General features: G+C 37.2%; 1 protein-coding gene across 9 annotated transcripts in view; it reads right to left on the bottom strand.

Moving 5' to 3' along the window:
* Positions 1-21,304, bottom strand: part of TRIQK (triple QxxK/R motif containing) — a 134,923-nt gene extending 113,619 nt beyond the window's left edge. For 3 of the 9 annotated variants that reach the window (XM_072603565.1, XM_072603568.1, XM_072603567.1), the window contains exon 1: positions 21,068-21,170. The gene's annotated coding sequence lies outside the window, so the exon portion shown is untranslated. Of the gene's footprint in view, positions 1-15,327; positions 15,418-21,067 lie in introns of all 9 variants that reach the window. The other 6 variants (XM_072603566.1, XM_072603570.1, XM_072603569.1 and 3 more) reach the window with 5 other exon arrangements.
* Positions 21,305-22,633: the final 1,329 nt, after the last annotated feature.

The following is a 22,633-nucleotide window of genomic DNA, read 5'->3' as shown; positions in this document are numbered from 1 at the left end:
GTGCGTGGAGCGGGGAGGGAGTTACATGGTGGCAGAGGAGGTGGGGCTGTTATCTAAGCTGTCAGACTTCACTGCTTTGTCAGCTGGTTTTGCTGAAACCGTTCCTTTATTTATTTATTTATTTTTAGAAACAGAGATGATATGGGGGGGAGCAATAAAGTTTTTCAATAAAGTTATGCAACAAACTTTGCTGTATAGAATGAGAGAATTAGATGTTCCATACATTTATCATCAGTTTTCAAATAATTACAATCCAAATAATGAAATAGTCTAAATAAGAAAACTATATGGAATATAATTAAATCTTTCTCTGATGACTCAGAAGGCACTTACAAGATCTTAAAGCTCCTCAAGGCAATCATTATCACTGTATTAATAATGAATGGAAATACCAATTAATAGTTCTAATTAACACAATGCTGTCTAAGAGATTTGTGTATTTCTAATCTGCTCATTCCTGATAACTCAAGAAAGTCAAAGTAATTAATCAATCAAGAAATCTTTATTAAGCAGGAACTATGTGCCAGGCACTGTGCTAAGTGAAACAGGATTGGTGCCCTTAAGCTCCCTTTCAATATAAGAAATATACAGTGTAAATGAGAGTGCATCCAGAGAATTCCCTGAGGGAAGGCACTGCCAGTTGGTGGTAACCAGGAAAGGCCTTTTTCAGAAGTGAGATTTGAGCTGAGTCTTTAAGGAAGCTAGGAAAGTCAGGAGGCAGACGTGAGCATTTTAGGCATGGGGGGAACAGTCCTGGCAATAGACTGAATCAGAAGACTGAGCATGGTGTGAGAACAACGGAAAGTGGAGTTCTAGGGAAGAGGTTATGATGGACTTCAAAAATCAAACTGAAGGCTTTATAGAGATTATTTATAGTGATTATAGAGATAACAGGATGCCACCAGAATTTACTGAGTGTGTGTGTGTGTGTGTGTGTGTGTGTGTTGGTGGGAGGGAGATGTGGTCACTTCAACAGCTATGTGGAGCATGAACTGGAATGGGGTGAGGCTAGTGGTAGGGAGACCAACTGGCAGGCCATTACAGTAGTCCAGACATAGGTGACAAGGGCCTGAACCAAGCTGATGGATGTTAGTAGGGAGAAGGGTAGATAGATAAGAAATGTTGTGAAACCAGACACAAAATTTTTCAACAGATTGTATATGTGAGAAAAATATGAGAGCAGCTGAAGATAACACCAAAATTTTCACATAATGTATCCTACGAATTTCCTAAATACTACTAGCCACAGAGATGTGCTGACCAAATGAGGCAGCTCTAGGTTTCCATTTTAGTCATCACCATTCAGTCACACATTCGTTTAGACCGTATCAAAACCCAAAGAAGAGAAAAACACAACAAAAAATTAAAATGTTTACAGAATACAGCATCATCTATTGAAAGGAAGAACTACTCCAAACTTAAATTCATTGCCAGAAGCAACCAAACCAGCACAAGAAAAACTAAGTAAACATACACACGCAAAACACAAAACAAAGCCCCTTTTGCCAAATGTTAAATCAAATAAACACACCTTACATCGTGTCCTCTAAGCTGCCAAGTCTGAATTTGGGAGAACTGCCAAAGGGTGAGATGTTTCCAAAGGCAAGGGCCTTACTGAGGAAATTATGTTGTCGTTTCTGGCAAGTTGAGCAGCAGGTTAACAAAAGTAAAAGAATCTTGGTTGTTTTTCAAGCATTTAAATGGCTGTCATGTAGAAGAGCGAAGAGATTCATCTTGCTAGGACTCAGAGGGCAAAACTAAAAGGAATAGGTGGGGGTTTGAAAGAGACAAATATATACATACATACATATATATATATGTATACATAGGCTTAATGTAAACAGGTATTTCCTATCACTGAGCACCAAATACTGCCATGTGCAACGGGCTATTTCAGGAAGTTGTAGGTTCCCCTTCATTAAAGGACTGCAAGCAAAGGTGGGAAGACCACTTGCGGAGTGTGCTGAATGGGATAAGGTATGATCTAGAAGAGTTGTAGCAAAATTCAAAATAAAGAATAGTCTTGATGAGTGCCCAAAAATTTATCTCAATTATCTGCGATCAAATTAGCCCATCAACAATTCTGAAACCATTTCCAAGAATAGACTTCCTAGTAATGGTTAAAAAGATTCCTTTAGAAAGTTATATAACAACCCACTGCATTTAGGAAATAAAGATAAAACTAACAAAGTTTATATGACTATCACTCTCCTTCGTGGAAGAATTTGGAATTAATAATCAAACTCCTGGAGTGTGAATGTATTTTCCCCCCATGGGAAATGTGTTACCTAAATATGGCAGCTGCCAAAGTCAGTTCTGGTTTTTGCCTCCACAATTTCCAGATTTAGAGTACTTTCCATATTTATTCTGGCTAGCTCTTTGATTACATCTCAGAGGGCTCAAAGGGGGCAGCAGTCATAACACAAGAGTTAACTCTACAAAACCTCAAACAAATGAATATCACACAACCCTCAACACCTGCCAGATTTTCTCTTTAGAGACAAACCTCAAACACTTCTAATAAGCAGGGGCTGGTAACTTGCCAGGAAAGAATGAGATAGAGGATTTCTATCATCTGGTGGTCACTGTTAAATTTCAATTCCTTTACTTTTCCCTTTTCTAGACTATTCAAGAAATAGAAAAAAGACAGTGAAATCTTTAAGATTTTGTTCCAGTTCTGTGATCACAGGTTCGGATCTCAATGATTTTTAAATTAAAAAGCTAAAAGAATAAAGACACTAAAATAAACTTAAAATTATATTTCGACTGAAGAACTTAAAATTGTATGCTTTGAAAGTTCTGCGGTCTTATTGGCATACGTATTATCACAGACTGAAACACAATCTGCACGCTTTCATATCCTATGCAATTCTTGTCTATCACTCTCTTCTCCATAGCACTTCCGTGAAGAACAGAGGTCCTGGTTCTATAAACATTCCATAGGTCTCACAGCACCTGAAATGTCAGTCTCCTCTATTTCAGTCTCACTCCATTACCAGTGGGCAGCTAGGTGACACAGTGGATAGAGTACGGGGCCTAGAGTCAGGAAGACCTGAGTTCTAATATGGCCTCAGACGTTTACTAACTGTGTGATTCTGGGCAAGTCACTTAATTCTAACTTACTTTCCTTATCTATAAAGTGAGCTGGAGAAGGAAATGGCAATGTACTTCACTATTTTTGCCAAGAAAACCCCAAATGAGGTTACAAAGAGTTGGACATGACTAACTATATTACCAGTTCACATACTTTTCTAATCATTCATTTTCTTTGATGACTTTTGTGGTACATGCAAGTCATCACTAGTAACAAGCTAAAACTTGATAAAAGGCACAATGAATCTTATCATTGTTCTTTGGGAGACATGGTGAATACACCACTGGACTGAAAGACCTGGATTAGAAAATCTTGTTTCTGACACTTGCCAGCTGAGTGACCCTGGATAAGTCACTGTCTCTTAATCTCAAATTCCTTGGTTTTCAAAAGGAGATAATCCTAACACTTCATAGGGTTGTAAGGATTAAAAGACAGAACAGCTATAAAATGCTTTGTAAAACTTACAGTGCTATAAAAATGCTAGCATGTATGATGATGAAGATATCAGTGGCCCCAGTTTTATAGCTATACATATCATTAAGTGAATATATTTTAAAAGATGGGTTTCTATTACTTTTAAGCTTTGGGATCAATGAATTCACTTTTCATAGTTCCAGATTTGATTCAATCCAGTCTCATATTAAAATTCTGTTCTAGTCCAAGAAATAATAGGCCAACACTAAGGTGCAGCAGCAAAGGCAGGAGCAGCAATAATCCTTCCAATGTACCCAATGCACCATACATGGTCCATGTTCCAGGGAAGGGGCAATAGAAAAGTGGGAGAATGTGAGGAAGGGTGATGCATGGTAGAGACTCTAGCCCCTGAAACCACTACAGAAGGGATCCTAAAACACTGGGCAACTGGGCTTTGGCAATAGCATTTATTGGATAAGATACCTATACAATTCGATGAAAGCTTCCCTACGAATCTAAGAAATAGATGGAGTGGTATGGTGGTATATGCTGACTTTCCTTAAAAACACCATAATGATCAGCAGAGAGAGTGGCACTCCTCCAAATGCCGGTACCAAAGAAAGACATGATACATTGGAACAAATCAGAAATACTAACCACCCATCAGCTGGAAATTCTCCACTGTAGATGGCACTAACTGCTAAAGTGGGCAAACCCTAACAATGTTTCAGATCCACTGAAGACCTGAATCCTTACCTTATGCTCCAGTGCTGTCATAACAAGTGTGGAAATATCTCCCCACATAAAGGCAAAGACTTTATTTGGACCAACTAAGGTAATATTTATAAAATCACGTAGCACAGTGCCTGGCACATAGTAGATGTGAAATAAAAGTTATAATAAAATTTATTATCATCATTTTTATTAATCGCAGCTCCAATCCATGCAATAATAAATTGCAATCAGTTCAGGGGAATCATAAAATAAAATCATCCCTAGGTCAAGATTATTCAAAATAACAGACACAAAAGAAAAGTTACTAAAATTTGAAGAAGGAAAAGTGATTTTATTATGGAGGAATAAAAGCAGTACAAGGAAGAAAATAATTGAACACCAAAAAAGTTATTATAGAGCCTTCAGAGGTAAAGCAATCAATGGTAAGAGAGATGCTCCCAAGGAAGAAGATGCGGAAAATGTATTGTCATCTCCACAGACAATAAAAGTTCTATACAAAGGTTGTATCGAACAAGAAACAGCAGGTTCTTCATCATTAATATAATGAATGGACAGAACAGTGACGTCAAAAGATGTTGATCTAATCTCTAGTTGCTCTGCAACCTGGACAATGATGGGGCCAGATGAGATCCAGAGTCATTGACTCAAATACTTCACAGTGGTACATGAAATCACAAAGAATTTTACTAGTTTCCTTTTCCAACATAAACCTACATCCATTTTACAGAAGTTATCATATATTTATTACCAGAAAAAAACCACCCATCAACAATACTTCTAAATACTGCTCAACTGCTTTTTTTAGATACTTCATACAATGTATTCATAGATAACATCACTTAAAATCTAGAAATATCCTTATTTGTTGATGATTTGACTTTTTTTTTTTTTTAGAAAACCATAGGAACTAAAAAAATTCATTGAGACAATTGATACCTTAAGCAGTTACAGCCTATAAAAACACAAAAATCAACAGCATTTATATGTAATATGTGTGTCTGTCCTTCGTTGCCGAAGAGGACCATGCCATCAGAGAAATAATGATCTGACTTGCACTTGATTTTGTTTTGAGTGAGGGAGGGCTGTGTAGGTCACCAGCCTCACTTCTCCTCCTGAGCCATCTGAATCCAGTGACCAGATATTCATCAGGATGACTGGAGATGACCCAGGATGAGGCAATGGGGTTAAGTGACTTGCCCAAGGACACACAGTGAGTGTCAAGTGTCCGAGGTAACACCTGAACTCAGGTCCTCCTGACTCCTGCACTGGTGCTCTATTTACTACACCACCTAGCTGCCCTGTCTATAAAAAAGAAGAATCTAGAAGGCAATATAAAAAAGGAGTCACCTTCAAAATAACTATGAAATGCATAAAATATTTGAATCAATCTACCAAAAGATACTCAATACCTGAATATATTCAGTTTCTCAATTCTCCTGAGCAACTATGTATGATTTTAAAAGTTGGAAAAGGAGGAAATATCAATGTCCCTGGATTGAAAAAATATAATAAAAATTCCAATACTTCCAAAGTTAATTTATAGATTTAAAACTATGCCAATCAAATTACTAAAGGGATATTTTACAGGCCTAGACAAATAATAACAAAGTTCATTTGGAGGAATGAAAGATCTAAAATTTCAAGGGAAATAGCAAAGAAGGCCTAGACCAAAACATTACACAATATTCCACAATAAAATCAAAAAGGATGTGTGATCTAAGGACTAAAGATAATAGCACTAGAACAAGTAGGAGAAAAGAAGATCATGTATCTTTTATAGTTATAAGATCAATTCTTAGCCAAATGAGGCCATTATAAAAGTTGAAATAGATTTTTATTACATGAAATAGAAAAGTTTGTGCACAAACAAAATTAATGCTCTAGGACAAGGGAGGAAGCAAATAGGCAAAAATAATCTCTGTGGTAAATTTCTCTAATAAGGGTTTGGTAAGCAAGATATTAGTTGACTTTTTTTAACATAAGGAATAGTACTATGGGAGAGAATAAAAAGGTACAGAAGGAAATATTGGTGATCTAAAAGTAAAATAGAAAAAAAATTTAAAATCTATAAAGACAAGAGAACAAAAACAAGCTGAAGAGCAAAAATGGTGTGCCACCAAGTTCCAAGTGTGTCCCAAAGTCCCAAAAAACTTTTTATCAATTCACACATTATTGAGAAAGCTGCCCCAAACCAGTGATACTGACCCTGCCTTTGTTCATTATCACAAAGCCTATAACTCAGTTCCATACTCATGGTTCATCATATACTATAAAAATAATTAAACAAAAAGATACAGGTCTAATGAGAGTACTAGAGTATTTGATGTCCACGAGGAAAACTGTCCTCTATTTTTTAAAGTGTAGTTTCCCTTTATTTGAATGTTAACTCCTTGAAAGCAATGACTCACTTTTCTAACTTGTATATGCAGTACTTGAGAAACAGTAAGTATTTAATAAATACTTTCTTCCCTTCTTTCTTTCTTTAAGACATGTCACTAATACAATAAGTGATATCAAACATGGCAATTTCAGGGAGGTATTTAAAGCTTGCTATGGTTCTGCCTAGTCTTAACCCATTATCATTATTCATCAACAGAACTATGTATGGCTTTCAGTTAAAAGAATCATACAAAAAAAATCATGTTAATCACTTAACATCCAAGTTAGATTGCTTCACTGAAAACCATCAAATAACTAATCTATCTTGTAGAAACTTCCTCCAATGTTATCAAAACATTAGACAGAGGAAATTGAAGATTTTGAGGTAGATTCAATAGTTGAAGGTGACACTTAGAAATAATTTGTTCTTTTCAAGACAAAACACATTGAATACATGATTATCAAAGAGAATGCTGAGACTATATATGTTGAGACTACATGACGTTCCAAAACCAAAGATTTACAAGAGGAAAATATTTTGAGCATTAGCATTAACACATATGCAATAATATTCTTAATGTATATTTATGGCACAGGAAAATGGACAACAAAGGATCTTGAAGGTGCCCAGACAAAAATTATATGATGTTAACAAAACATGGGACTCATCACCCCCAGGCAGAGCAAGAATAACACCTTCTTATCAAAAAAGTAGAAGAGGATTTATATTCTCTGAGCACACAACAAATAGATTAAATATTTATGGAAATACTTTTGAAACAAACATCTCTCACTTCAGAAAGCACTACTAAATGCTCATAATAGCTATATCTCACTGAATCTGTCAGATATAACCAAAAGTGGTTTATCTCCAGACAGCTAAGATTCAAGACTAGAAGAAAAAGGCACATTACATATGACATCCACATGAACTCAGTGAATGTTATCTCAGAAAAGAAGAGATATCCCTTGTCAAATAAATCAAATGGCCAAACAAGTTCTTGAATCAAGCAGATCTGTTTACAATAACGAAAGTGGATATGATATTGATTGAGGACTGGGCTAATGTCACTAGAAATTACAAAAAGTTTCCCTTGAAGGAGAAGAGACTTATTGATTGACACAGGTTACACAATGCCATTGTGAGAGTTATGCAATATATCAAGGCAGGCCACACAAATTTATCATCTATTGAATACCTAGTATTCATGTGACTATGATTATACACTACAATGTCAATATCCTTAACAAACTAACAGATGACAAATGCCCATTCTACAGATACAAATCCCCAAATAATCTTGAGTATTAAAAAAAAAAAAGCTATAGTAGAAATGGAGCAACATTATAAACAAAATTATTGCCAGCAACTGCCTAGATGTAGCATTGATTCATTAAAAATCTGAGCAAAACATTTTAATAACCATTATAATACTGAATCCTCATAATCTCCAAATTACATTGGATAAAATGTTTTCAAAATGTAGTAGACATCTGGCAGAAAAAATTAAAACCATGTGGAGACAGGATGAGATTTGTGTTATCCCTGTCATACTATCTGCTACTGAAGGTGTCCCCAAGATGCTTTCAATATGTCTAAAGATGAGCTTACATCCCAATGCTTGTATTCAGTTACAGAATGTAATAATTTTATCCACCTGCATGACAGTCTACAGGTTTATATTAAAATATAAAAGAAACATAGTAGGATAGTGACTTGGTTTCTGACATTTCTATTTGATCTCCATAAAAATGATGAGAACAAGATGATGATGGTAATATTAATAATAAATCTTTTGAAACTCAAACCATGATCCATGCTGTGAGGTGGAAAGGCAAAGGAGAGGAATACAAGCCAGGATGATGAAAATTAGGGAATTTCAACTGCTACAGTTACTGTGAATGATCCTAAGACTCAATAGAATCAATGGGATGGGCATGGCAAGGCAGGCTAAGCCAATGAATGAATGAATGCATTAACAAATTTATGAAAAATCTTTTATTAAGCATTTACCATATGCAAAACACAATGTTAACCAAAGGGATACAATAAATAGAAAAACAAGACAATCTCTGCTCTCAAGGAGCTCACATTCTGATGAGGAAAACTATATACGTATGGGAGATTTTGGCTATAAGTCACATGGAAAGGTCTCTTCGGGGTGGGGATAGCAACAAAGCAGGTGGATATATCATCTTTAATGTTATTTCTACAGATAAAATCATACCAGTTTCTAGTGTTGAAGCATTTGACAAGGCCAGAAAATTCAGTGCTAAAAACTTAGGGGGGAGAGGTTGGGAAAGGGAGTGTCTTCTACAGCAACTACAAAAGTGGTTCACATCATCATAGGGATTGCTTCCCAAGATGATGGTTAATGGTCTGGTCTAGAAGCAAGACCCATTGATCTGGGGGATGTTACCACTCCCAGGACTTTTGGGTAGTTGGTCAACAATTATTATTAGTGGTAGAGAAGGAAGACGGGTCCCTTCTCCACCATAATTTATCCCCTTAGCGATGATTATATGACCCAGACTGGAAACAAGACAAGTAGTCTGGAAGGTACTGCTATCCCCACGACTTCTGAGTATAGAGTCAAAGGTAAGATGTTGATGATAGTGGTTTGACTTACCTGTCACATTCTCTCTCTGTAGATCTGTCTATAGAAATGGAGGGGTTTAGAATAGTGAGTCAGGGAGCTGTTCTGCTTCACCTAAGCTGACTTGCCAAGATCACCATCAGTTGGCACTCAGTGGAAAGTGCTAGCCCTATTTCCAGAGCAGTGCTTCCAAGGATAGGGATCAAGTTAGAAGCAGGATTGATGGACTTGGCTTTGGAATCCTAGACTATCCCCATCAGGTAATAATGGTAGGTGGTAGTGGAGGTGGTGGTAGTAGTAGTCTGATTTGCCTGGCACAAGCTACTTTCTGTCTCTTCCTCAGACTTGAATGATCAACTTGACTCAGAGGAGAGTGGAGCCCTCCTTTATGTCTATGTCTTATGTAACAGAAATACCTTTACCCTATTACCTGCTAAAAATGTTGTTGTGTAGATGGTGCTGGACATTAATGTGGACAAACCCCAAATACTGCCTGTGATGAAGAGATGAATGTTTTCTTTATGCCCCTGTACTATATTAAAACAGAATTAGAAACAGATTTCATCACTTACAGGTAAAGACTTCATACTGCTTATTATCTTTGGTATGCTCAGTTCCAAGTCACACAACAATACGTAGCAAACCAATGCAAGACCATTGTAAAATAAACTTCATCTTTAAATACAGATCATAAGAAATAAAGCTGAAATCTGAAGAGATTAAAGCTGAAGTGAAAACAAATTACAGAAATTATGACTAATAACAAAGAGGATGACAAAAGCAACACTTAAATGTTTCAAATAATTTTGAAAAGGAAATGGACATACTTTGGAATTTTGGAAAGCCCCTCTTTGAGTTTACAGGTACAAATCTAACTACCAGATAAAAACAGAGAACTTTTTTTAAAAGTTGACATTTGCTATACCCATTATAAATGAACACATTTTCCCACAACATTTGACACAAAGTCTAAAAAATACTTCAGGCATGTACATAACAGTATATATGGCAGTTAGTGCTATAGTAAAAGAAAGGTGATGTTCAAGGAACACTCCTAAGGTCAGGCATCAAATGTCACCATGGCAGAAGCAACTTTACACAATCCTCTTTCTTGTTCTCTTTTAATTATGAAATGTTTTATATTTTCTTATGATTAAGTTAACAATAAAAAACGTAATAAAAGTTACATCAATACTAGTAGATAAGTGTAGCAGAAATTACGAAGATCATATTGCCCAATTTTTAAAGTTCAAAAAAAGCAACATGCAGAATGGAGGCAGAAAAACAGAAATATATCAGAAGTTCTAGCTACTCTTAATCAGAAATTGAAAGCAAAACACAAAAGGTTATGATGATATGAATTACAGCAATAAGAGAAACAAAAAGAATTTAACAACAACCAAGAACTTTACTATAGTTGTAATAAAAACTTGGTAGGCAAAAAAAGAAAATCAGGAGAGAAACCTTCCCATCCGTTAGGAGGAAGATGTATAAACTAATAGTAATAATATATTCATGAGCACTTCAAGCTTTGCAAAATGCCTTTTTGCAAAGATCTCACTGATCTTCACATAACCACCCCCCCCTACATATATACCTCAGTATTATTTTCCCCATTTCACAGATGAGGACTGAGTCATACTCTGGGCAAAAGTAGATTCATTTTTTTTTTCCATTTCAATCTTGTAGTTCAGAAGATTCAGCTGATGTCTGTTGAATGGTTGTGTATTTGGCTGAAGCTTTGTCATGTTCTACAGCTTGACAGTTCCTACAATGTCATCTGTAGACAGGAGCATGTAGAGGAATTTACCAATGATAGGGAATCCCACAATTAGGATTATGCACTGGACATCCTCCAGGACAATGATAAACATCGTCATCATCATTATAACTAGAGTTGATATAGTACTTAAAAGATCTGCAAATCACTTTACAAATATTACTTTATTTACACAGCAACCTTGTAAGGTAGATGTTAGTTATTATTAACCCAATTTTATATATGAGGCTGACTAAGATTAAGTAATTTGCTCAGGGTCACAAAGCTGCTTTGTCTAAGGCCAGATTAGAATTTGGGCCTTTCTGATTCCAAGAAAACACTGGATACACTGTGTTACCTGTTGAGTAACCTATCTCCCCTGTGTTGTTGTGGTTTTTTTGCCACATTTGATGTTTATACCTGATACATATTATCAAGATATAGTTCATCTTGTCAGGTTGAAGGATATTGTCAAAATCATAAAATTTCTCTAATTTATAAAGATTTTGGCACATAAATATCAATTATTTTTACTACAGAATTCTCTTCTAGTTTGGCTTTGATAAAGTAGAATCATCTCTTTGCTTCAATGAGACATTGAAATAACAGTTTTGTGAAGATGCCATTTGCCTATGAAGTCAACCAAACTATGCAATAATAAAAGAGACATGTATTTCTTAAAATCCATTAATTTAAGGTTTGTTTGTAAGTAATCTTAACTTCACTGGTCCTAAATTAGCTACTCGTAATACTCTTAATAGTGCTACCAGTCAAGTACTTTGACAATCAGTGAATAAATACCAATTGATGATTACGGCAATAGCTATGATTCTGTTATACTTATTTTATCAGCCAGTTTCTAGGAAAGCAACTAACTCAAAGTTAGTAAATATACTCATGTTCTTCTACTAAGCAAAAAGATTTAATTCCTGTGTCTACTGGTTCTAGTGTTGAAAGAGACAGTCAAAACTTCTGAAAGGAAGCTATAGGAGCAGCAATTTTTAAAAATAATTTTTTATTGACATCTTTTGTTTTTACACCAAGTAAATTTCTCTTGTATCCCTCTTTTCTTGCCCTCCCAGAGATGACATATAACAAGGAGCAGAATTTCTTAACGAAATAGTAGCTATACCTTCACTCAAGAATTCATCTCTTCAGTATGCAAATTCTTTTTTTTATATCAGTCAAACAAACATTTATTAAGCACCTTGTATGTGACAGTCTTTTTTTCCCCTAGCCTAAGAAGTTCAGTATACAATTCTAACCACTGGTTGCTTGATTGTACACTTGAACATTTCCACCTTGAACATAATATTCTATCTCCTGTCCTAGGCACTTGCACAAGCTATGTCCTATAGCTCAGATCAAGGGCCACCCTTTCTGTGAGGCATTCCCTGTCATGCCAACCCCTCCTGCATCTGAGATACACACACACACACACACACACACACACACACACACACACACACACATATACACACTGCCAAGTCTCTCTCCCTCTTCAAATAACCTTGTGTTATTACTCATTTGTGTACATGTATATTTTATACTCCCTCTCAACGTCCCCCCCAAGAGAATGTTAAACTCTCTGAAGACAAAGACTGTTTTTATTTTGTCTTTTAATCCACAGCACCTTGGATTCTGCTTTGCATAGATGAGGTGCTAAAAATCCTTTTTTTTGCACGGAACTGAAATGAAACCATCTCTGCTTCTTAAAAAAATATCAATTAGAAAACCTTTTCAGTTCTAGAATGTTGATGAAAAGGTATTGGTTGTAAATAATTCTATTTTTATGAACTCTAACTACAAAATGATATTAACCTCATGGAGGATAACCAGAATTCACATGTAGAATTTTCTTAGGACTAGTTTAGTCCTTACGTCTCTGGGGACCTGAGTCTAAATTCCACCTCTGCTACTCCCTATCTGTGTGACCTTCGGTAAGTCACTTACCATCTCCAAGCCACAGAATCTTCTTACATAAAATAAAGAGGAGATTGGACTAGATTATCTTTAAATTGCTGCCAGCTTTAAATCTATGCTGATATAAACCCAAACAAGGTAACATATTCAGTCATCATCTTGCAGTTTCCCACTGCCAGAAGACGTTAGGAAGCTCAGAGATTGAGAGATTGGCAAGGCTCTGTAGTTTGAAGTGCCAGAGGAAATGTTCCCTTCATAGCTCCCTCACCAAAGTGGGAACAACTGAAGAGGGAAATGATTGATTGCAGCTCTATGGGGCATTTACTGGTGCCAGGAAGTAGTAAAAACCATTTGTACAGAGATAGATGGTGAAGACTGACTTTAGTAGGAAGAAAACAAAGTGATGATAGAATAGATGGGCAAGGATCAGCAGAAAGGTCTTGGAAGGAGTAGTGCATTACTGGATTTGTGAAAAGTGGGTGAAGGATTGAAACAGGAAGGACTGGAGGAAATACATGGCATCTCGCCCTTAGCTTCTCTCTCCCTGTATGTACATGAGGGCACAGAAGGAGAGATGGGGAGTTGTTCACATTGCCAGCCTGGGTCATGGCTGAAGTGGCTACTGAGACGCCATAAACAAGGCATATATCAATTAAAGAGTACAAAATGATGATGCTAATGATAAAATAGCAAGTCCAGTATAGTTCTTATCTGAATTATATTAGCAGTTTGATTCTGATTACTATTTTTAGAGAAAAGTGTAATCACACTGGGATATGTAGAATCTCCATTATTATTGCCTTAGTTACATGTAGCTAATTGAAAATGTGAAAGGCAGTGACCATATATCAAAGTAGATACTACTTGGAATCCAGATTTCTTGGTAACTCTAATAATGTGTTACAACATTGAGTGTGAGATTTCAAATTGGAGGTCTTGGTTTCGAATCCTGACTCTCTACTATTTACTTCCTGTGTGCAACATAGCAAGGTCTTTTATCTCATTGGGCCTCAGTTTTCTCAACCAGAAAAGGAGAGGATTCTAAGGTCCCTTACAGCTCTAAATTTGTGATCCTAAGGAAACTATAGGAATACTGCAAAATCTGGGAAAATGATATTTGACCTTAAACCTAAAGAAAAGGAAATACATTAGTAACTGTAACTGAAACCAAAAGTTCCTCAAGGGAATCAGCTGAGGTTTGGAATCACAGAATTTTAAAGTTTGAGGTACCTCAGAGATGATTAGTCCCAACTTTTAATTTTATACATAAGAAAACTGAAGTCCAGAGCATGTATGACATTCATTTTTGTTTCCCACAAAGTGTCTTACACACATCAGAATCCTGAGAGATATTATGGAAATAATGGACAAAAATTATGTAAATTTCCATCTAACTCTACCAGGAATCTAAAGACAAATTAAGAAACATCCTAACATTACTGTTACTCCCAGCAGGATACTCCCCCCAGCAGGACCAACCAACACTATTCCCAAAACTTGAACTCACTCTTTCCTCAATCTCATGTACTTAGGGACTAAACTCAAGAACTTCTACATGAAGCATGTCCCTTATTTTCCAAAGTTGCTAGTGGCTTCTCTTCACCTTAAAATCATCTTGTTATCTACTTTGTGTGTACATATTTCACTTTACTTTTGTATCCTTGGAACCTAACACTGTGCCTGGAAAATAGCAGGTATTTAACAAATAAATGGCTGTTAATTGAATGAATAAATAAATGAAGCTTAAAATTATATTTTTTGAATTCCATATCACTGTTAACTCACAGTATACTAAGGGACCCAAATCATTCTGAGATGAAATGATGTCTAGGTATGTTCTCCCCATTCTGTACTTTGGATGCTAATTTTCTGAAACCAAGTATAAAGCATTTATTGCTACTAAATTTTACATGAGTGGCCTTGGACCAATATGCCAGCCCATCAAGATCTTTTTGGATCATGACTTGTCATTCAGCAAGTCAACCATTCCTCTAAACTTTGAGTCATCTTCCAAATTCAAAATGCTAATCAATGGTGATCATGGTTATAAAGCTTTTATCCCAAGCACCGAAATGATGCTAAATAAAGGACCAGGCCAAATGTTAAACCAAGGCTGTAATGAAGATAGTCTTCTAAATTCCCAAACCTATATCAAAACCATTAATGACTATTCTTTAAGTCTAGTCAGTCAACCAATTCCAAATCTACCTAACTGTAGCACCATCTATTCCTCACCTAACTTTTCTATGTTTGGAAAACATTATCAAATGCTTTCATGAAATCTAACTAACCTAGATTTAGACCAGAATTTCTAGGAAGTACAATTTAAAAACTCTGTCTATAAAGGAAATATGTTCATCTGGCATAACCTGTTGATGAAGACATGCTAGCACTATGACCTCCTGTATCTTATTCTAGAAGCTCACCAAAAATCTCTTTAGTAGTACATTCTTAAAATTTTCCCAGAATTGAAGTCAAGTTCACTGGCACTTAGTTTCCAGACTCCATTCTTTTCCCTTCAAAACAAAACAAACAAAAGACCATGAAAACACGTTTTCTTCTCTAAACCAGCAGCTATGCCTCTTTCCTTTTATCCTTATGTGTTAAAGACCTGCTAAAGATCACTGGCAATGGTCCATCAATCACATCATTCCATCAGTAATGAACATGAAATTAAAAATGTTGTCTTTAGGTATTTTTGTATGGCAGTGTGTATGCGTACATTTCCTTTCAAAAAAATCTCATTTTAGGGGGGGTGGAGCCAAGAAGGCAGAGTAGAAGCATGGACCTGCTTGAGCTCCCCCCAAAGCCCTTAAAAAACCTGTAAAAAATGACTCTAAACAAATTCTAGAGCAGCAGAAGCTACAAAATGACAAAGTGAAACAGATTTCTATCCCAAGACAACCTGAGAGGCTGAAAGGAAGGGTCTATTGCACCAGGCTCAGTGTGCAGCCTGGTTTGGGCCCCACCAGCACAGACAGGACTAGAGCAGGCTTCAGAGTGCTGAATCATGGGCAGCTGCTGCAGTTTCCAGATTTCTCAATCCATAAATGCCAAAGATAGCTTCAAAGGTCAGTGAGAAAACTCTTTCACCTAGGTGAAAGGGAATCATAACCGGGCCCCAGTGTCAGGGCAGTTGCAGCCACTGCCATAGTTGCAGCTGTTTCTGGAGCTTTTGACCTGGTGGGGGAATGCAGCAGCTGATCTGAGTCTCAGTCCTGAGTGGCAGTCCTAGGGAGAGGAAGAGTGCTGGCATGGCGAAGCTGGTGTCAGTGTGGAGAGAAAATCCTACTCAAAGTTCCAGGGCAGAAAAGAGTGCTTATAATTGCTCACAGACAAGAGTGCAGGCCAGGAAAGGAATAAATAACTCTCCAATGATTATGCCACTTTGGAGGAACTGAGAACTTATAAGTACCTAGAGATATCTCAGAGAATAGCTATGCAAAACCTCTGCACCCAGGGGTAGTTATACTCTCCACTTGACAAAGGACTCAAAAGTCAAGTAATTGGCTAGAAAAACCCCTCCAAAGGGGGGAAAATAAGACGATAGAAGATTACTTTCTTGGTGAAAAGGTATTTTCTTCCATCCTTTCAGATGAGGAAGATCAAAGCATATAACGAGAGGAAGATCAAAACATATAACTAGAAGAAGACAGCAGTATCAAGGCTTCTACATACAAAGCCTCCAAAAAAAAATATGAAATGTTCTCAAGCCATGAAAGAGTTCAAAAAGGATTTTGAAAATCAACTAAGAGATGTGGAAGAAAAATTGGGAAGAGAAATGAGACCAATGCAAGAAAATCATGAAAAACAAGTCAATAGTTTGCTAAAGGAGACCCAAAAAATGCTGAAGAAAATAACATCTCTAAAATAGACTAACTTAAATGGCAAAAGAAATCCAAAAAGCCAACGAGGAGAAGAATGCCTTAAAAAGCAGAAATGGCTGAATGGAAAAGGGGGTTCAAAAACTCAATGAAGAAAATAGTGCTTTAAAAATTAGAATGGAGCAGATGGAAGGTAATGACTTTATGAGAATCAAGAAATTAAAAGACAAAACCAAAAGAAAGAAAAAAATAGAAGACAATGTAAAATATCTCATTGGAAAAACAACTGACCTGGAAAATAGAACCAGGAGAGAGAATTTAAGAATTATTGGTCTATCAAAAAAAAAAATGATCAAAAAAAGAACATAGACATCATCTTCCAAGAAATTATCAAGGAAAACTGCCCTGACATTCTAGAATCAGAGAAATGGGAAGAGTTCACCAATCACCTGCTGAAAAAGACCCCAAAAGGAAAATTCCTAGCAATATTGTAGCCAAGTTCCAAGGACAAGCAGAAAATATTACAGGCAGCTAAAAAGAAACAATTCAAGTATTGTGGAAATACAATCAGGATAACAAAAAGATTTAGCAACTTCTACACTAAGGGATGGAAGGGCTTGGAATATGATATTCCATAGATCAAAGAATGTAAGATTAAAACCAATAATCACCTACCCAGCAAAACTGAGTGTAATACTTCGTGAGGGAAATGGAATTTCAATATAATAGAGAACTTTTCAGCATTCTTGTTGAAAAGATCAGAGCTGAATAGAAAATTTGACTTTCAAATACAAGAATCAAGAGAAACATGAAAGGGTAAACAGGAAAGAGAAGCCATAAGGAATATGTTAAAGTTGAACTGTTTACATTCCTACACGGAAAGATGATATTTGTAACTCATAAGACCTTTCTCAGTATTAGGTAGTTAGAGGGCATACATACACACACACATATTTACATATATATGTACATATATAAACATACAAACACATACATATGTAGGTATATATGAGTATATTGTGTATGTAAGTTTGCATGTGTATATATGTATATATACACATATACACATATATTATAGATACATATATGTATATATATGCATATATACATATATGTGTGTGTGTGTGTGTGTGTGTATATATATATATATATATATATATATATATATATATATATATATATATATATATACCTAGACAGAAGGCACAGAGTGAGCTGAAGATGAAGAGAAAATACCTAAAAAATAAAATTTACTGTTGAGTGGAATGTACTAGGAGTAAGGGAAAGGGAGAGTTAGAATGTAGCAAATCATTTAACATAAGAGGCAAGAAAGAATTTTTACAGTGGAGGGGAAAAGGGGGGAGATGAAAGGCAATAAGTGAGCCTTACCCTCACAGGATTTGGTTTAAGGAGGGAATAACACACACTCAATTGGATATGGAAATCTATTTTACGTTGCAGGAAGGCAAGGGGGAAGGGGATAGGGGAGGGAAGATAATAGAAGGAACAGCAAACTGGGGAAAGGGATAATCAGAAGCAGACACTATTGTGGGGGGAAAGATCAGGGAGAGTGGAATAAATGGAAGACAGGACAGGACAGAGGGAAAGAAATGTGGTTAGTCTTTTGCAACATAACTGTTATGGAAGTGTTTTACATGGCTACATATGTATGACCTATACTGAATCGTTTGCTTTCTCAGTGAGGGGAGGGAGGGAGGGAGGAAGGGGGAGAACATGGAACCCAAAGCTTTAAAAATAAATGTTAAAAGTTGTTTTTGCATGCAACTGGGAAATAAGATGTACAGGCAATGAAGTATAGAAATCTATTTTATCCTACAGTAAAATAGAGGGGAAGAGGATGAAAAAAAGGGGGGGGGGGTAATAGATAGGAGGACAGACTGGAGGAAAGGATGGATGGGCTATACACTGTCCTGGGGTGGGGAGTGGGGAGATATAGGGAGAAAATTTGGAATTCAAATTCTTGTGGAAGTGAATTTTGAAAACTGAAAAATAAATATTTTTAAAAAGAAATCTCATTTTAGAGGTATAATATACATTTAAGTGAGGCTTATATTTGTACCCAAAAAAAGTAAAAATGCTGATTCCATAAGGAAATCCAAGCATTTCTCTTTTCATATGATAAAACAAATAGTGTAGAACCTTAGAATGTATATACATCAGGACAGATTCTCAAAACAGTGCTGCCTTTGACTGCTTGATCCCCAATAACCCAACAACCAAATAAAGTAGACTATCTAGCTCAGCACCTTAATGAAAGATCAGAGATTGGCTAACCCAGGAAATGAATTCAAGAAATCAAATCAATTCAAGAATCCACCAAATCAAATTCTTTTTCTCTCTGGCCCATAAAACCTCATGGTTATGAAAGTCAGTGTAAGTTATAGTCATACTAACAGGCAATGAAGAGCAGAGGTGGAGATTTCTCTTGGAAAGAGAAAGTAGCTGGTGCTTCTAAAAGAATATGATAATAAGTAGAGGGTATCATGGAGATTAGGAATTAAGGCAATGGAATCGGAATGCATTTAGGGTTAGAGTACATTTAGAAGAATAGAGACTGGACTGACATGGAAATAAAGTCAACAATCATATCTTAAGCTCATATAACTGTCAGGCACTACATTGTGGCCTAATGGATAAAGAGTTGGCTTCAGATTCAATTCAGAAATGCCAGGATTCAAGTCTAGCCTATGCCACATCCTAAATGTGTGAACTCAGATACTCCATTTAACCTTTTGAGTGTCTCCCATACAAGTCTCTTTTCATGCAGGTCTCCAGACAGTTCTCTAATTCTATAAATTTCAGAGAAATTGTTGATCTAAATTGGTAATTTTCTCCTAGAAAATTCCCTTCAGTGTTGAAATTTCAGATCTAGAGGTGGGTGTTTTGGGGAGATTTTTTGGCCTGTTTGTTACCTTTTTTCTTTAAAGGCACTGAACTAAATTATTAGAAGATGTTTATTTCATTCTAGGCTACAGTAACTCCCTTTAGGACCTTGGACAACTCACTTTAATTTCCTGATCCTCCAGTTTCCTCATGTGTAAACTAAAAAGGTTGACCAGAATCTCTAATTTTTCTTCCACATTTAAGTCACTTGAAGTACAAAACTTCGAGCAAAGAAAGTCCTTTGGGATAGTTACAGAGAGATAGGAGGTAGCTGATTGATTGATAATAAGGAGGACCCCGATGTGTCAAGGAGATAAAACTTACTTCCCCTGTATTTTGAATGGGGAGGGGAGAGAAACCAGATATAATTGTATTCCTCTAGAATGTCTTTTCCACAGGCAACACACTTCCTTCATCCTAAATCTTTACTTCTCCCCACTACCTCCATTTACTAGCTATTACAGAAACTTGGCTCATCTCACAAGACTCTGCCTCTCTGGTCACATTTCCCAGTATCTGCTGCCCCCATCACTCATTCCCCTCTAGCCTAGGAGGGGGCAATGCTCCCCCATTACCACTTCCAGATTCCGGTCATCAACACCTCCAATACCAAGTAACCTCTCCTCCTTCGAGGACATTCCACGAATTTTCTTATTTATCCTGTATAAAGCTTGCTTGTTACGTATCTGTCCCTTGTCTCCCCTGCCCGTTAGATTGTAGGCTCCTTGAGGGCAGGAACTATCTTTTGCCTCATTTTGTATCTTCAGCGCTTTGGTCAGTGCTTGGCACAGTGTAGATGCTTTATAAAGGTTGACTGTTTCTGGGTCACTCCTGTATTGATTTGGGGGAGAAGGAAAGGATTGCGTGGGATCTGGGCAGGGAGAAGTGGATAGATCTTCTAGCAGTGCCACATACTCCCCTCGTCTTGTGGGCACAGAAGAAAAAGATACCCTAAGGAATACATTCCCACCCCCCCCTCCCCACCCCCACCTTGCTCTGTTTTTTCTGATCGGTCTGTCTTCGCGTGTCTGTCTGACTCTATCTGTCTCACGCTTTCTTTCCCTCTGGAGAGGTGTGAGGAAAGGACATTATTAGGTCTGGTAGTACCAAAAAGATCACAGAGAAGAGAGGGAAAAGGTAAATAAATTACCCGCCCCCTGCCCCCGCCCTCCCCGCCGTGAGGCGACTGACAGCCGGAGTGAGCCAATGCCCAAACACCGAACTCCAGGAAAGGGAGGCGGGGTTCCCGGCTCCCCATAGACTACAGCGAGCTCCCCAGCGCAGGGAGACACGCTGGCGAGGAGGGAGGGGGAGAAGGGAGGGAGGACGCGTTCCCTAGCAACCGCCAGGTCTCCCTGTTCTCCCAAACTGGTAACGTCCCCCCCAACCCTCCATCCACTCCCAACTTCCTTCCCCAGCGTCTTTAAATGCTCCCCACCTTCCTTCCCGCGCCTCCTACGAGACGAGGGCTCCTGTTTTCAGACCCGGATCGCGGGGGTCGTCCAGGCCAGGGCCTCCCCAATCCCGCTGGTCCCCAACACTCACACACCTCAGCTCGCACCTAGGTAAGGGCAGGCAAACTTGGGAAATCCAGCAGTTGGCAGACGTAACCCTCCTCTGTGCTGTCACTCCGGCTACAGGGGGCGGAACAAATCGTGGGCCCTGATGTCTGATTGGCCACAAGAGGTCAGCCCTCAAGCCTGAGGTATGGGGTGAGTGGAAGACACAGTCAGCCTGCTCTCTGATTGGTCGTTTTATCATTCTGCATCTTTCAAGCTTGGAAGGGCATACAAATGGCCATCTCTTAGATTCATAGGGTGTTCAAAGATGCGAAGGGACCTAGACATGATTTTGCCTCAAGGGTTGAAGTCTGTGAACCCTGTCTCAATGTTTTTAAATACATAAAATACATAAGATTGCAAAAAGAAAGTGATATTGAATGAAGGTATCATTGACACATGGGGGAGAGGTGGACTGGAAATCAGAGTCTAACCTGAGGTCCCTGAACTTAAAAAAAACACATTTATACCATACATAACATTTTACATAATTTGTACCTAAATACATAACATACATCTTATTTAGTGTAAATTGTATATAAATTTTATTCTATTATATATGTGTGTACGTATATGTGTACACATACATATACATACACACACATATATATATATTATATATATATATATATATAATTTTTTAAATTAAGGGATCCCAATTAAAACTCCTGATTTCTAGTCCAACTCCACTTATTTTGCAAATGAGGAAAGTGAGGACTAGGAAAAAGAATTCTTTGGAACCAAACCAAATAGTGGCAGAGTTGGAATTCCAACAGTGAGAGAAATTCTCTCTCCTTACGTATGTCCTTTTTTTTTTTTCCAGAATGGCAGTCTCTTGCGTTCTGAAACCAGTTTCTGCCTCCAGTGAAAAGGATAGATAGATAAAAATAAAAACACTGGAATGAGCAGGCTAAATTCAAATCTCAGACTTACTATTTGTATGATCTTGGTCATTGCAACCCTCTTGAATCCCACTTTGTTTATCTGTAAAATGAAGATGCTGGACAAGGTAATTTCCTGAGGTGTATTACCGAAGAATAGGAAAATAGGAGTTAGAGCTAGAAAAAAACCTTAAAAATCATTTAGAGAGGCAATCCAGCATAATGCTTGTGGAGTATTGTACTTGGTGTCAGGAAAATCTCGTTTCAAATCCCACCTCTGACATTTAACTTGCTGTGTAACTTGAAGCCAAGCCTTGTGAAAAGGGGATAATCCTTGTAGTACTTGCCTAACAGGATTGTTATGAGGATCAAATGACATAATGTGCATAAAGCACCTTGCAAAACTTAAATATATAAGGACACACAATAAGGCAAGTAGTCGAGGTCTTATTAAAATATAAAAAAAAATTTTAAAAGAACATTATAAGGCACATGTGACTAAATTTTTACTTGATCTTAAGCATTCAGTACAGGAATACAAAAGAGGTCAGTACATAAATGTTC

The sequence above is a fragment of the Notamacropus eugenii genome, chromosome 4, assembly GCF_028372415.1.
Source record: "Notamacropus eugenii isolate mMacEug1 chromosome 4, mMacEug1.pri_v2, whole genome shotgun sequence".
In the NCBI taxonomy this organism is placed as follows: domain Eukaryota; kingdom Metazoa; phylum Chordata; class Mammalia; order Diprotodontia; family Macropodidae; genus Notamacropus; species Notamacropus eugenii.
The sequence above is the reverse complement of the archived record's forward strand: the minus strand, read 5'-3'. Positions and strand labels throughout refer to the sequence as shown.